The sequence below is a fragment of the Sciurus vulgaris genome, assembly GCF_902686455.1.
Source record: "Sciurus vulgaris genome assembly, chromosome: 14".
Lineage (NCBI taxonomy): Eukaryota > Metazoa > Chordata > Mammalia > Rodentia > Sciuridae > Sciurus > Sciurus vulgaris.
The window spans coordinates 63,330,230-63,346,622 of record NC_136475.1 but is presented as its reverse complement, the minus strand read 5'-3'; the positions used below and the strand labels follow the sequence as shown (position 1 = coordinate 63,346,622).

The 16,393-nt window shown below is 54.5% G+C and overlaps 1 protein-coding gene across 4 annotated transcripts in view; it reads right to left on the bottom strand.

Moving 5' to 3' along the window:
- Window positions 1-1,324: 1,324 nt before the first annotated feature.
- The window catches only part of LOC306643560 (uncharacterized protein), a 32,383-nt gene continuing 17,314 nt past the window's right edge, over window positions 1,325-16,393 (bottom strand). For all 4 annotated transcript variants that reach the window (XM_079109785.1, XM_079109786.1, XM_079109787.1 and 1 more), the window contains one exon: window positions 1,325-4,970. The gene's annotated coding sequence lies outside the window, so the exon portion shown is untranslated. The remainder of the gene's footprint in view (window positions 4,971-16,393) is intronic.

Here is a 16,393-nt window from a genome sequence, read left to right as displayed (position 1 = left end):
GTGGCTTAGTGGTAGAGCGCCTGCCTATCATGTGCAATGTCCTGGGTTCAGTACCCACAACTGTAAACATTTTTTTTTTTAAAAAAGACGCCTGTGTTTCCAGCTTCTTCCCACTTAGGGACCAAGTCTGGGGCGGGTAGTGTAGGGGGAAAGAGGGGACATTCCCACAGGATCTGCCCCATTCTCCAAACCACTAGCACTAGCTGTCTGACCTTGAACCTGTCCCTGCACATCCTTGGACTTCCAAATTCTCATCTTCACTGAGCAGGATTTAAAGTGCCCTCAGGAGCCAGCGTCCGGGAAGGAGTCCCTGCTTGGATCCTGACTGGCAGCTCTCTCCCGAGGGGGTGTTGGCCCAGGCTGCCTGGTTTCAGCTTTCAGAGTGTTTTCCTGTCTAGGGCACTTTCTATTTTTCAATACTTTTCCTATCACGGCCAAACAACAGAAAAAGGAAATTGGTTGAGCCTTCTAAAGACTTAGCGCAGGGAAGGTGGGGGTGGGCAGCCCTGGAGAGGCTGGAGGCAGGGCAGCAGGGGAGCTGCCCTTCCACCCCTCCCCACCCCCACCCTCCCTCCTGGGCTGACTCATTGTTTTGCAACAAACTACAGGAGGCCTGGCCAGGGCACCTTCTTGAGGTCCAGCCCCAAAGCAGGGAGGGTTCAGTTGTGACCCTCCCAATGGCCCAGCCAGGCCCAGAACGATTGGGTTATCTCCGCCTGCATCCTCTTTGTTTGGGGCGTCCACTCCCTCACAAGCCCTGGTAAACAAACCCTGAGTCGGTGTGAAAAGAAGGGGCCAGTAATCTCCTGCTGAGGCCAGCCTGGGGCCAGGCCTTTCTGAGCTCCCTCTCTGCAGAGGCTCCCCACTGGAGGCTGGGTTTCGGGCCACCTGACTTCAGGCCTGCAGGTCTCCAGCCCTGCACCTTATTACCGGTGACCTTGGCAAGTCCCTGCCCTTCCCATTTCAACCTCCCTATGTGTAAAATGTACCTGCCTCCTAGGGCTGTTCTGAAGACCCATGAGTTCATATTTATAAAGGCCATGTACGTCTGGTTGTAATACATTTTGGAGATACTGGGGATTAAACCCAGAGGCCTCCCACATACTAAGCAAGTGCTCTACCACTGAGTGAGTTATACCCTCAGCATTTAAATGATGGTAAATTTTTTTAAGAGTTGTACATGAGTGTGGTTAAATAGGAAACAGTAATGATGAGGAGGGCTGAGAGGTTAAATAATGTAAGCCCAACACCCAACCAAGGCCAGGCCTGGAGGGGATTTCCTAGCCCCCACCCCCGTCCCTCCCCCACACCCCAGCAGGCCTCACTCTGCATTGATGGACCCCAGCAGGATCGGCACCAAAACCCTAAGCTCCCTTTGGAATGGAAGTTGTGCTGAGAAATCCTCCAGGGAGGTAGGCGCCAGCCCGGAAGCTCTGCCCACCTGAGGTGGTGCAGGCCAGGCTTTCAGGTTTCCAGAAAGAGCTTCCCAAGAATTTCAAAAAGAGGTCCCCACAGATGGGCCTGCGGGGTTGAAGCCATGGGGGCGGGCAGGGGGGTCGTATGCAGCCTCTCTCCAACAATGGGGCTCGTCCTACCATTTTCTCTTCTGGATTGGATTTCCCAAACAGCTGATTTCTTCGGCTCGCGGTCCAGATACCAATGCTGATTCTGACACGTACCGGTCGGGAGACCTGGGGCAAGTTCCTTCCTCTCACCGAAGCTCCATTTCCTTGTCTGTATCCAGAGATGAACCCCTGCCTTTCTTGGGGGATCGGGGAGTACATGAGGCAGAAACGCAGGCTAAGCTCCGGGAGGTGCACATCGGCTCCCCCTCACACCTGCGCTTGGCTCCAGCCCTAAGGTGCTTTCTGGCCACCCATTTCAGGGTTCAGGGCCCAAGAACCTGAGAATCTCCTGTGTTCTCACCTGACTCCATTTGGCACTGGCGTGGTCTCCCCCTCCCAGTCCTGCTTCCTGCATCTCTTCTGATGGGTCTGAGGACCTGAGGCCGGACTTCTCAGCCTCTTCCTTCCTGTCCCCTTAAGAGCCCAAGAGTTTAGGGCTGACATCTGGGATTCAATAGCAGCATCCTGGGACGTCTTAGGTTCTCTCAAAGTCTCTGTCACTCATGCATTTGTTTGGCAAATATTTCTGAGCACCTCTCTGGGCCTGACACGGTGCTGGGAACAGCAGGCACAAAGGTGCATTAGGACGGGGTTGCTCCCTGCCCTCAGAGACTAGTCTGTAAGGTAGACACAGGTTTAAGGCATACCAAAACACATCGTTTTTGAGTGCTACAGAGAGCAAAGCATTCTTTGGGATCATATTTCCTGGAGATCTGAAGAGAAAGGATCCCTGGAGGGTAAGCCAGAACCTGAAGGGTATCTAGGAACGCTGGAAGCTAGGGTAGTAGACGGGAGGGAAACAGGTACAGACAGCAGGGACAGCACATGCGAAGACTGGGAGATCAGAAGAGTTTGGTACTTTTCGTACCGAAAGGAGGCTGCAGGGCACAAGCCTAAGAGAGACCCAAGATGAGGTCAGAGAGCAGCTGGGCTGAAGCTGGTGAGCCCACGCCTTGGGAGAATGCTTCTGTGGACCAGAAGCATTGAGTAGTGAGGAGACATGTTAGAGCTCTCTCAAAAGTACCTCCAATAGCTCAATGAATAATGGGTGGGCATAGATTTTGGGAGGGAGGAGGCCATCTTCCTGAGGAGGGAGAGGTAGTAGAACTGGAGAAAAGCAGAGCTGACACATGCTTAGGGAGGGGGTGCAGCAGGAATTGGCGAGAAGGGGCTTGGGCTGCAGCTTCGCAACACAGTGGTTAGATGGTTAGATGGCCAAGGCCCTGGGTTTAATCCCCAGCACTGCAGAAGTGGGGGGATTGCTGATAAGGCCACTCGAACCTCCAATGTAGGCAGGAGAGGAAAATGGTTAATATAACTGTCAGGCTCCTGCCATAGGCAATGAGGTAGATGGTAGGACCAGTTACTGAGAGGAGGGACAGAGTGGGTGGGAGGTGGAGAGTAGGAGGTTAGCCCTAGAGGTCTATGTTTGAGATATCTGTGTCAAGTAGGCAGCTGGACACATCAGTCCTGAACTTAAAAGTCTAGATGAGAAATTAGAAATTGCAGAGATGGAATCACAAACATGGGACTGGGAAAACTGTCTAGGAAAGAGTAATCAATCCTAATCAAAGAGGACCCAGGCCCATGGCCTTAGGGACATCCCAGTGGAGTATCAGGCAAATTCCAGGCTTCAGTTTTATCATCTGTAAAATGGAGATTATTGTACCCAGAGCTCTCAGCATAATCTTAAGCAGTAGATGTGGGTACCCACCCGGGCTCAGCACAGTGATGCAATGAGACCTTGTGAGGAAAGCTCCCACATCTTTGCTCAGCAGTTTTCTTCATTTGCAAATGATGGAAACTCAAACTAGTTTAGAGAAACAGGAGCTTACTCAAAGGATTTGGATAGCACCCACCAGCAGAGGAAGAAATCAGTCACCAAGCCACAAACCACGGAAGGGCAGGGACACAGTCCCTTGAGGGACTCACTAAATCTCTTGTCTCTGCTTCCTGTTGGGATCAACTCCATTCTCTCACATCACAGATTCCCTGACTTCATCTGTGTGACAGGGGACACAGCTGCTGGCCAGGACTGCATTTCACATGGTGATGTTTCCTGATCAGAGAGGAACTCAGTATTCTCTCTGATCCCAAGTGCTTAGTCTCTCAGGGAAGAGCTCTGATTGGCTCAGTTTTGTTCAGACCCTACCCTTGAACCAATCAGGATGGAGGAGCAAAGGGATTGGCATCCACAATGAGGTTAGCTATTGTTCTGACACTCCCTGGGGACCACACTACCCTAGCTCCTGCCCACATGAACTCAGGGGTAAACTCATCTCACATCTCTAGCCCACAGTGTCTTCCCCACCCTGTCTCCCCTTGGCCCTGCTTTGAAGAGGGACCCTCTTCAGAGCTTTCAATGACCAGACCCCAAGATTGAGACCAGTTTCCTTGGACCTCTCCAGACCATCCCCCTTTCTTCCATCTCAGCAACTCTCCTATCAGTCAAGGTCTGGCTCACCCAGACCTCCTCCAGGAAGGAAGCACTGGCCTCTCCAGCCTTCACATCCCCTCCCACTGACCTCTGAACGCAGGCGGCAGTGGTCACTGCTTGCATGTGGGATGGGCTGCTGCGCGCCAATCATGGAAGAAAGAGATTTGGCCCTTTTCCAGACTGCGTCTCATGAAATCCCTGAGCAACAGATGCCACCGTCCCCGGTTGACAGAAACAGAGGCCTAAAGTGTCCCGAATCACACCATTGGCTAATGAAATAGCCAGCACGTGACTGCAAGGCTGACCTCTAGACCTTTGCGCTATAGTACCAGGACCAGCCAACTATGGTCGAATTTTGCCGAAGCCTGCTTTCGTGTAGCCTAACAACTAGAATGGTTTTTACATGGTTGGGGAAAAAAAGCCAAAAGAAGCATAAGATTTGGGCATATATGGAAATCCTATAAAATTAAAATTTCAGTATTCACAGTTTTATTGGAACACAGATTCATTCATTGGGTATGGCAAAGCTGGGTCACTGACAGAGCCAGAGGTCTTAAGCGCCCCAAAGCCTAAAATTTGGACTACTTGACCTTTTACAGAACAAGTTTGTGCCAGTGTGCTCTACAGGGCTCTGCCACACCGCCCACCTGACTGGCCATGCCACAGCCCTCTGGGGTCCTAGATGCCCACCTGCCTCTAGGGGTCACTGTGGATCGGTGGCAGGATGGCGAGGTGGGCTTTAGCTCTCTTCCTATAACCAGTTCTTCATGATGGGACCAGATGTTCAAGACCCCACACCCTTGCCAGGCATGGTGGCACACACCTGTAATCCCAGTGACTCGGGAGGTTGAAGCAGGATGATTGTAAGTTCAAGGCCAGCCTGGGCAACTTAGCAAGACAGACCCTGTCTGGAAAATAAAAAATGAAAAGGATTGACGATGTAGTGGGAAAGCACTCCTGCATTCAATCCCCAGTACCACAAAATAAATAAGTAAATAAAGTCTAGAAATAAAAACAAATACAAAGAACTGGAATGTAAACCAGTGGCAGAGTCCTTGCCTAGCCCGTGCAGGGCCCTGGGGTCAATCCCAAATACTGCAAAAACTGGGGAGGAGACCCTAAGACCAGGAAACATCCTTAAAGTGTTTTGTAAATCATCCCCTCTGGATGTCCCCTGGCTAGGCCAGGCGATCTGCCCCCAGGGACTGCCATGGGAGACCTTTGTCCTGACAGGCTCTGACTCATCTGGAGTATGCTCTGGGTCTTGCAAGGTTTTCAAGGAAAGCAGTAGCACAGGTCTGAATCAGAGGAATGAGTGGGAGAGTTGTCTTGAGGACTAAAAGGAGTCAGGAAAGAAAGCACCAGGCCTGAAGTCAGCACATAGTAGGTGCTTGATGAGCCTTAGCTTTTGTGAACAGAAGGACGGGGGTGGGGAATGGAGGATTTTAGAAGGCTCCGACTTCTGCCTGACTGGGTGGCGTTTTGCATACATTAGAAGAAGCCTCCCCTTCCTCTAGCACACATGGCCCTCACACAAGGACACCCTTGGTGAGCAGAATGGGAGCTACACTTCAGCCCCCACCTACCCCCCACTCCAGGTGACTTTGTGACTTTCTGCAGTGCACACCCTTCACAGCTGTCTCTGGCAGCCCCAATTGTCCGGAACAAAGTAAGGAGGCCAGGAAGGTTTCATGAGTTTCCCTCCTAACTCTGCCTCTGACTCAGGCCAGTCCAAGGAAACTTCCTGAGCTTTGGCTTCTTCTTCTAAATAACGAGGAGGCCTGTCTGATTTCCCTTGGGTAATTATGAGGGAGCAGATGTGGATATCATGGTGGAGAGTTTTGATGTCAACCAAATGACCAAATGGAAGCCTGCCATTTGGGGTCCTCAGGAGCTCCTATTTAGAGAGGGCTCTTGTTGTTGTTGTTGTTGTTGTTTTAATATATATGTTGTAGAAAACCTGGAGACAAAGGGGCATGTCTCTCACACTCTACCATGGCTAATAGAATCTCTACACTTTCCCTTGTATTTTGGGGAGGAAAGGGCCAGGGAAGGAAGACACGAGAGCAGGGCTCTCCACTTCCCAGGCCTTCCCTGGGAGAAGCCGATTCTGATTCTGAGAGTCTACCGCCTGCATCTCTATGACATCCACCTGAGGCCCACACCTGGGTCACAAGGGCCCAGAAGACCCTGAGCAGGTTGAAGAGGTGAGGCCAGGGCTTCCTGACCCCAAGCAGCAGTGACAGTTCCCACTACCCTGGCAGCTGCTTCTCGAAGTGAGGGATCACCCTGGCCCTGGCGGCCCCACCTTGGGAACTCTGGGAGTGAGTGCCTCCGAGGCCTGAAGCCCTTGGGAAGGACTGGACTGCCCCAGATCAAAGCAGGTTCCCCAGCCTTTGATTCCCAAACAAGCAACCTCTGTGGAGCTGAGTGGAGTTTGAGGCTGGCTGGCCTTGGGGCCTAGGGAGGCGGTGAGAGGCCCTGTCCCGCTCCCCTTTGCATAACAGCTTGGCTGCCTAACAAAAGGGCGGGCCTTGAAAGGCTGATGGGGCTGTTAAAAGCTTCCGGCAATGGTTTAATTGGGGGCGATTAAGTGTCCTCCTCAGGAAGGCCTGCCCTTCAAAGGCCAAGAGGGGCAGGCTCCCCTGCCCTCAGCACCTCTCCCCTCGAGGAGGGCCTCCCCCAGCCTCTCCCCTCCCCCAGACTGGGCCACCCATTCCCTGCAGACCTAGGAAGTCGGTGGACAGGACCCTTTGGCCAGCCTGTCTGGGGGGATTCCGTCTCAGCCCCTGGACCGTCGGCACCATTTGTCCACACAGTTTGGTCTCGGGGCCCAGTCTGGTGCAGGTAGGAGGGGAGGCTAGGCTAGACACAAACAGGAACGGGGCCACTCAGCGCTCCGGCTGCCTCTCCCCCAGGACACCAGACTGGCCCCAGGCCCCTCCCTGAGCTCCTGTCACCAGCCCTTCTCCCTGGAGCCCAGCCTGTCTGGAGCTTTGCTCTCACCATTGGGGTCCCATCTCTGCCCCATGGGAATCTTCCAGACACCTTCTGAGTGCACTGCCTGGCGGGCGTTGGTGATTCAGAGGTGACCAAACAAGGACCAGGGTGCAGGACAAGTGAACGGGCAACAGCGACAGATGTGACGTGGGGCAGAGAGACGGTGCCAGGCTCGGGGAGAGGAGGGGCAGAGGAGACTTTCTGGAAGCAGAAGGAGCCTCGAGTTCGAATGCAGCTGCCTCCGTTTGGCCCATGTGGCAACCCGAGGTTAACACAAGGCCACAGTCAGTTTTGCTAAGACTTTGTCCACCCAACCAACCTGGGATGCCCGGGAAGGGTGGTGGGCAAGACTTCCCATCCAGTCTGGGAACTGTGGCTCTGTGGACCTCTGAATCAGAGGCTTCCCAGGGCTCACAAGGGCTCTCCGGAACATCTGTTGGCCTAATGGAGGGGCTGCTTGGGATACCACTTTCCTCTCTTGCCCGATGGGATCCAGTCCACAAACAGGAAGTCCAGGGCCTTCTTTCTCCCTTCTGGGTACCGTTTCCTGCTACAGGGCCGGTTCTCATTCTCCCATGGGGCTTTGTCCCTGTGTCGACCAGCCAGTGCCCATCTGAGATGGGGATGCTATGAGCAGGGGGTCTCTGGTGTTTCCACGTCCCCGGGTCAGCACTGAGTAAGGAAGGGCCATCCTCTTGTCAGGGTGTGGGAGGAAAGCAAGGTAGAGGCTGGGAGACAGGGAGGCTCAGGCCTGAAGGCAGGTGGCAACAAACCTCCATTCTGAGTCCAACTCTCCCCACCACCCTCCTGACAGCTTCCCTGTCCAGCCTTAGTAATCTGCCCTGACCCTCAGAAGCGTACGCAGGGCAAGCAAGCAGGAGCCCTGGGAAGAGAAGTGGGAAAGCCCTCAGCCCCCGGGGGCCCTGAGTTGATTTTGATTCAGGTCTCAGCTCTGCCACCAGTCACATAGGTAGCATTGGGGCTGCTCACAAACCAGCAAGTGGCAGGGCAGAGCCCGTGCCAGGTCATGTCTCCCTCACGAGGCTCCGGAGCAGAGGAACAGGTGGCTGAGGATGACAGAGGCCTGGCCAAACCCACTGACCCTCCAGGCATGCCAGCCTCCCCAGGCACAGAAGCCTCTAGAGAAGGGGATCTGGACTGCAGAGTCACTACCTCAGTAGGCAAAGGAGCAGACCGAGGGAGGGAGCTGCGGGCTGCCTGTCCTGCGTACCGCACTGCAGGGCCTTTATCTGCCTGCTTGATTACCCACCTGAGATTTAGGCCTTTACTTCATGGGGACCAACTCTCGTTTTGCCCGGGACCAAGGGGATTCCCAGGATGGAGGACTTTCAGTTTTAAAACCTGGACAGTCCCTGGCAAGCCATCCTGGTTGCTCAGGACTGTGGGGCTTCCCAGGACGCCTTTCAGCACTAAAACTGGGAAAGCCCCAGGCAAACCAGGACAGGCTGGTCACTCTACTGCTTACCCCATGGGCTGGCCTCTGCCCCTGTGGGTGTCCTGAAACAGAGTTCAATGACACGCACCTTCAATGCCTCTCGTCTCCCCTGCCCCGTGAGGGTGATGGGAGGCTGGTGGGCAGCTAGGGCTGTACCCCACTGACCAGGAGGGTGCGGCAGGAGTGGGAAAGAGGACAGAGAAGTCAGGCAGTCTTGGAACACCAGCCCTGCCTGTCCCCATTGTCCCACCTCTCTCCAGCCAGTTGCTGGGCCGGTGCCCTTTATCAGCCTGTGTGCTATCTGGCTGCTGTAGGAACATCCCCTCCTCGCCCACCCAGCTCTGCCCCGACTCAGATAAGCGGAGGGGCCAGCCTGGGAAGAAAGAGGCAAAGCCGTGACCTGGCTCCTCCCCAGCCACGAACTTCCATGCTCAACCCTTGACCAGACATTATCCAGAGGCAGCGGAGCAACCTGGACCACTTCCCCACCTCCAGGGGGCAAGGACGGGGCAGGCCTTCCTGTGCCCACATGACAGATGAGAACACGGATTCGGAAAAAGACCTGCCCAAGGTCATGGGGCCAGGTGCCTGGGACGCCAGGGCAGGCAGGGGCCTCCGACAGCCTGCCCAAAGGAGCTTCGTGGAGGGAGAGTTTGGAGTCCAGCTAAAAGACCAGACCAGCACAGTCCCCTTCCTGCTGGTCCCAGGCCGTGGGGCCACTCTTGTGCTGGGCTCTGTCCCTCAGGGGCCTTCTGCCCGGGATGCTCCCTCCAGCAAGGCCCGCTCTCCCTGAGCCTAATGTCGTGGGAGCCCCGCTCGCGAGCTCCCAAGGCTTTCCCTGCTCCAGGGCAGCGGCACCCCAAACCCTCCCTGAGCAGCCCCCTCCCCAGACACACCCATCCTTCAACCAGACAGTGGCTGTGGCCCCACCATGCCTGGTCCTTTCGGCCTCTGCTCGCCCAGGCCACTCCACAGGGAAGGTGTCCCTTCCCTTCCCCCCAGAACTCTGGGGCCCCTGCTGGTGCTTCCAGGGCCAGCTCACACCTTTCCCTTCAAGATGCTCTCCTGAATGTGCCTTGAGGGACACATTCTCCTCCTAATGGTTGTAGCACTGATTATGTGCTGGTCCTGGGTGTCACTGAACCCTCACCACCACCGCAGCAGTAAGTACTTTACTGCTATCATCCCCATAGAGACAAGAAACTAAGGCTCAGAGAGGTCAGAGAAAAGATCCAGGGTCACACAGCTGGAAATGGACAGAGGCAAGATTTAGGCTCTGGACTCAGGATTCAGAGTCTGAACGAAAAAGTGCCAGTGGTGGTGCCCTGGTGGTGTTTGTACCTCCTTTAGGGATCCTTCACCCCGGGTGATATGCTACTATTTTATTGCCTGACCTGGCTACAATAAATTAGAACTGTGCCTCGGGACGGGCTTCCCGCAGGAGATGCTCACAGAGGTTTCCCAGGCCCCATCCTGCCTGCAGAGCCCCGTTTGGGAGGGAGAACAGGAAAGAACTGAATTCCACATCCATCTGTATCTACTTCTCAGGAGCCACTGCCTGGCTTCTTTTTGGCTCTAGGGATCTGGGCCAAGCCTGAGCTTCAGATGTTGGTGGGGAACCCAGAGGAGGGCTGGAGGCTTGGATGCCAGGGGCTCCAATAGCTCACCAGGAGTTTTCTGATCCTCAAATCCCCCTTCCAAAGACCACCTCCTCTAAGAAGCCCACCTGTGGCCCGGAGCCTGCCTCTTCCTGGCGGCATGTGCCCTCCTACCTGCCTTCTGTCCTGTCTGGGGCTACATCTAGTCTCCAGGTCCACTCTGAGCTCGCTGCCTGCAGCTCCCTCACACCACACTGGGTCCCAGCTGGAACCTCAGCTGCTTTAGGGTGGATACCACATCTTCTTGGCATGACCTGAAGACTTCAGGACCCCAGAAGTCTTCCATCCTCTGTGGGTCAGTTTAGCTCAGAAGGTACACAGTCTGGGCTGGGCCAAGCTGTCCGTCTTGGGGCAGGGGCTGGCAGAGGTGGCATGTGCAACCACTCAGTCAGTGCTCGTGTGTGTCTCCACACTGGGATGACTGTGTGCATCGTGTGTGGGGCTGGCTGGCTGCTTGCAGTGAGTGGAAGTCTGAGTCACGTGTGCCCTTTCGACAGGTTACATATTTGGACAGTCTGCTCATGTGCTGGACCTCATGTGCACGAACGCCACCCCCCACCCCCAGTACGTGTGAACCTGCACGGCACGAGTCCTCCCTCCCCTCCACACCCGACTCTTACTCATCACTCAGGAACCTCGGCTTGCCCCACTCACCCTGAAGCTTGCTCTGACCCTCCAGCCCACACTGTCCTCCCTCCCCATCCAGCTGACCCCACAGCCCTGACCTGCTCACCTTCCTCGCAAACACTGCCCATCTTGTTCTGGTTTAGCCCTGGAGCCTGGTCACCCTTGCTCCCTGAGGGCAAGGTTGACTCCTTTTCAAATTACCCCTGCGGCCCAGCCTGGGACGGGGGCCCAGCTTTCTTAATAAGCACTTTAAGGAATTGAACTCTGTCAAAAAGAACTACATTTCAGTGAATGGAAACCGAGTGGGTCCGCCTTCTTCTTCTCTGCCGTTGTACAGTGACTCTTTCCGTCTGTCTGGCTAAGGAGTTTGCTATCTCAATCTTTACTTTAGAAAGTACTTCCTTATACACCCACATCTCATTCAAACCTCAGGACGATCCTCCAAGCTACAAATAATCATCCTCATGGCACAGAGAGGAAACTGAGGCTCAGGGAGACTTCGTGATTTGCCCAGGTCAGATGGCTTAGAAAGAGGGGGCAGGGACTGGAACCCTCACAACCGAACAGATACCACCCCCAGCTGCTGGCCACCAGTAAGCGCCTCAGGGCTAGAGGGTGATCCCGGGGCCTGGAGGGGATTCTTTCTGATCTCATACTCTCTCCATGTCCTGAGGTCACCGTGGGAGAGCCAAAAGCCCCCAGGGGCAGAAGTGACCCCACCCAACCAGCACCCCCAGCCACAGGAGAGGCAATGAGATCTGTGGACATTGTTCCTGGCCTGTGGTTACTGATTTGACAACAGCCCTGTTCCTCCCCAGCCAGCCAGAGAGTTAATGATTAAGGAGGGGATTAAATATTAACCACCTGTCGGGCCATGGCGTAATGTCTCCGTCTGCACCTGAGCCTACCTAAAAATACCTCCCACCTGCTGTGGGCCAGCCCTACACAGGGCCTCTAAGCCCCTTGCTTCTAGCCACCTCCCCCCTGTGCACCCACCTGGGGCCTTGGACCCGACCTTGGCCCACCTGGTCCATGCCCACTGCATCACACTCCCCCTGCCCAAGCACACCCCCAAGGACATTTCCTGTAGCTTGGTGGTGACAAGCCACCCCACTGGAAGCACTCTCAGTGGGTTTCAGGAAGAAGACCCAGTGCTGTGAGTTTCTGGGACTTGGGGGTCAGCAAGTTACGTCCTAGGCATGAGCCGTTTTTGAGTACTCTCATCTCTCCTCCAGTCATTCTCCACGGAGGATCCCTCTTACCATGCCCCAGCACCCCAGGTTTCAGCGACAGGGAGGTTATTTCACTAAAGAATCACAAAGGATCTGCTCATCCTCAACAAGCCACTCTTTACTTTCTTCTGGCCTTAGGATCTAGGAAGCCTCTGAGATCAACATGGCCCTAAGCACTTTCTAGACCTCTGCTCTCCCAGCTTCTCTCAGACCTGGCAGATCAGGGCTGCACAGCTGCAGGAAACTGCGTCTGTTAGAACAGGGCTTTGAAGTTCAATTGCTCAGCCCCTGTGGCCCTTGGAAGGCTGGGGAGCGCTGTGTCATACCCAAGCCTGTGGCCAGCGGTGGGAGAGCGAGCTGGTGCTGGTGGTCAGCTTCCCCACAATGGGAACCACAGACAGTACCACACAGGGCTCACTCTGCCTTTTTCTAGAAAAACTGAATTCTTACTCAAGTCCCAACTCTATTTATGCTCTTGTTTCTGCTCAAGGGGAAGCCCCGAGTGATCTGAGTATGGGCCTGAACTGCCCTTCCTACTCTTGCTGGACTGCATTGTTGCTGCAGGCAAATCCAGTGACAGTCCTCATCAGCCCTATTTGCAGATGGGGAAACTGAGGCTGGACAAGGTTACAGGACTTAGTCAGTTTTAAACAGCCAGGAAGTGGCAGAGGCTGGCCTGTGTGACTCAAAAGTCATGCAAAATTTTTTTTAAAAACTGAATGTCGTCCTTTCCACAGCCATCTCAACCCCAGACTCAACTCTTTCCTAGTCCTAGCTCTCAAGTGCAAGCACAACTCGGGACTGTCATATATACTTTTTCATTTTTCTTTTTGGTATGGGGGACTGAACCCAGAATCACTCTACCACTGGGCTATACCCTCAGACCTTTTTACCTTTTATTTTGAGACAGGGTCTTACTGGCTGGCTTTGAACTTGTAATCCTCCTGCCTCAGCCTCCTGAGTCCCTGGGATCAGAGGCCTGCACTACCATGCCTGACTTCTGTCACCTCTGTTGATACCAGAACACTCAACAGCTCCTTGCGGCTTCCCCTGCTTAGGAGAGGCAACTTCGGCTTTCCAGCAGAGGTGCTTCTGTCTCCTCAGTGCTGAGCACATGGCCCAAGGAGACTCAATGTGCAGATCCAGGGCTCTGGGTGGGGGGTTCTAACGTCCCCTAGAGGAAGCCTCATTACTTTCAGACATTTCCTTTAAGCTTCTTGCAGAGACTTCTGGAAGGTCCTGCTGTTTTCCTTCTCCCTGCAGGTTGTAAATCATCTTAGCAGAACAGGACTGCATAGAATCAACATTGCACAGTGGTTTCCTCACCCTATCGCTTGTTTACAGATGAGGAAACCGAGGCCTCTGGAGGTCAAGTGCTTGCTGGCCAGGTGGCTCCCTCGTGAGTTCCTCAGGGCACTGGTGGCATTAAGGAAAGGATGGCCTCCAGATGGCACTGATGGGGGCAGCCAAGCCAACACCTACGAGGGGCACAGCCCCTTGTCAGACTCAGAGCTGAACACCCAGCTCATCCTCGGCAGGTTCAATGTGCCCCCTCTGCCCTGGCACCTCTGCCTGGACCTCTGCTCCTGGAGTTCATCTCTCCTCATTTGTGACAGTGACCTCCCCAGGTTTCTCAGAGGGTATTTGGGAGCCCAGTAAAAACATAATTCTTATACATAAATAATGTTCAGATCTTCTTTCCCCCAACCCACACTGCTGTCAGGATTCCCCACGGGGAAGAGATGCCTCTCACTGTCCATGCCCCACATACACACTTACTCTCAGAGACTCCCAAATTCAGGTGAACCAGGCAGAGCCGAGAAGAGGGAAGCGACCCCAAAGCCCATGTTGGTTTTAACTGGGGATGTTGTGTTTATATTTGCATCTCTTACGCATATATTTGCATGGAATGCTGTGGAAACTTTTCATTTCCCAAAGAGCACTGAGAAGTAACGGATTTGTGGGCCCCAGAGGACACCAAGCAAGGCCTCAGTGAGGTCTCCAAGTGCCTTGGCTGGGTCTCGGGACCTCAGTCCTGGAGTGGAGGAAGAGAAGAGATGGGCAGAGCACTGAGTCGATTTGCAGGGGCCACTGGGAATTCAGGAGTAGCAGCAGTGCCTGGACTGGGGGCAGCAGGAACCCTGAGGCCTTGGGGCTGCCTTCTTGTGGCACTGGCCCCACTCTGTGCACCCTCCAGCTGCAAGCCACACCCCAGCAAGGGGCATAAAGGGCCCAGGGCGTGGCAAGGCCCAGCACCTAGTGCCTAGTGTGGAATGATCCCCTCCCCCTCCTAGTAGGATGGACCTACGACAGAGGACCCAAAAGACACAGAGGCACTAGGTGCAGTGGTGCACACCTGTGACCCAGCTCTTGGAGAGGCTAAGGCAGGAGGATGAATTGAATTGAACCCAGGAGAAGACCTGAGGCACCAGGATGCTAGGGTCCTGCTCCTTAGGAGGATGAAAACACCGGAGCCCAACACTAGTTGCCCTCCTACCCTGCACAATTCTCAAATTGTTCCCATAGAACCTGAGAGACGATGATTCTAGGCAGCCAAACCTCTGGCCTGGCTCTCCACCTCTTGCTGGGTAACTTGGGCAAGTCTCTGTCCCTCTCTGGACCTTAGTCTTTGATTCAGCAAATGGAGAGATGTTCTTTTTTTTTTTTTTTTTTTTTAATAGAAAATCATAAATTTACATAGGGCAATATTGTTTGATTCATTCTGTTATTTTTTCCCTTCCCCCCCACCCCTCCAACCCCTCTTTTCCTTCTATACAGTCCTTCCTTTTGGAGAGATGTTCTTCATGTGCTCTCCCAGGTCTGACATTCTGTGCCACCCTGGCTCAGTCTCTCTAACTTCTCTGTGGCTCAGGAATCCTCAGCGTCTACCTCTAGGATTCAGTTCTAATTCAAGCATTCAGGATCTTTTGAATCTGTATTACCTGACCTAATCAGTCACCCTTCCTGGTTCTGATAGCTCAATAGGACCAGTTCCTCCCTGTCCCATGGATCCTTGCTCCGCCTCTTTTCCTTTCCTCACCAAGGGCCTCGTTCTGGAACACTTGCCCACTCTGGCAGGGCCAGCTTCATGAACATGGCCCAAGCTTGGACAGGCCCAGTGATTGGTTTAATGCTCTGTCGATTCCATCCTGAAATTTTCTCATTTTTATTTCTTTATCTTGTGTGTGTGTGCGTGTGTGTGTGTGTGTGTGTGTGTGTGTGTGTGAGAGAGAGAGAGAGAGAGAGAGAGAGGTGTAATCCAGGGCCTGGCCTTGCACATGCTAGGCAAATGCTCTGCCACTGAGCTACAACCCCAGGTCCCATGCTGAAATTTAAGAAATTTAAGCAAGGGGCCCAACTTTTCATTTTGTACCGGGCTTTGTAAATTATGCAGGTGGCCCTGCTCTCTCTCCTTCTGTGAGCCCCTCCTCAGCCCACCTTCCCAGAGAGGTCTGCCTAAGATGGCCAGCTCTGTGGGCCCTTGGGGAAAGCAGAGAGCCTCTAACCATGACAGGGCCCAGGACCTGTGTCACCTGGGGACCGGCAGGGAGTGTGGAGAACAGACAGAGGCTGCCTCCAAAGGAGACCTGGCTTTCGCTCCCAGAATGCCTTGTCTAATGGGAGAGGCCAGCTTTGGCCCAGGAAGACCCTAGGTCTGGGCCAGGACTCCACAGGGGTGGGGTCAAGCCTATGCTTTGGGTCTCACCCTCGGCCTCCCTGGGACACTTCCTGGGAACAGTGGCAGGAGATGTGGCTGTCCCAGGGCTGGAGAGACAGAATCTGGGTACCACTCCCCACAGAGCTCTCACCTCAGGGCATCCGTGTACCCCTAAAGCGAAGCTCCCCGCTCCACATCCCACTGAGGGGCTAGGGGAATGGCCTTTCCTGTTTGCAAACAGCCTCACCTAGTTGGGATCCACACAGTCAGGTTCCTTTGGCTGAAGCCCTGCGGTCTCCTTTCTGCCTGGCCTCCCTGTCCCTGAGGCTAAGTGGTCTGTTCTCCCCTGGGGCAGGGCCTGCCTTCTCAGCCCAGTGATTCAGCTCCACCCCACCCCGTAGCCAAGGTGTGGCGGTGACCTCAGTCTTCACTCATCGGGGAGCCTGACTGTAGGCTGGGCAGGCGAGACCTGCCACTGTGCTCCAGCAGACCCCAGGACCACAGAGGCCTTGGGTCCCTCTTGGCCGCAGGGTTGAAGACCATCCTAACCAGATGTGAGATTCCTTCCCCTAGCACCTCTGTAACCATAGCCCACCCATGAGGGTACCACCTGCCTGCCTCTGGGCCTCTGCCCCTGGCGCACCTTGCAGCCTCCTTTGCCAGGCTAGCCCCTCTCCTCCTTGCACGCCTGACTGAAGGA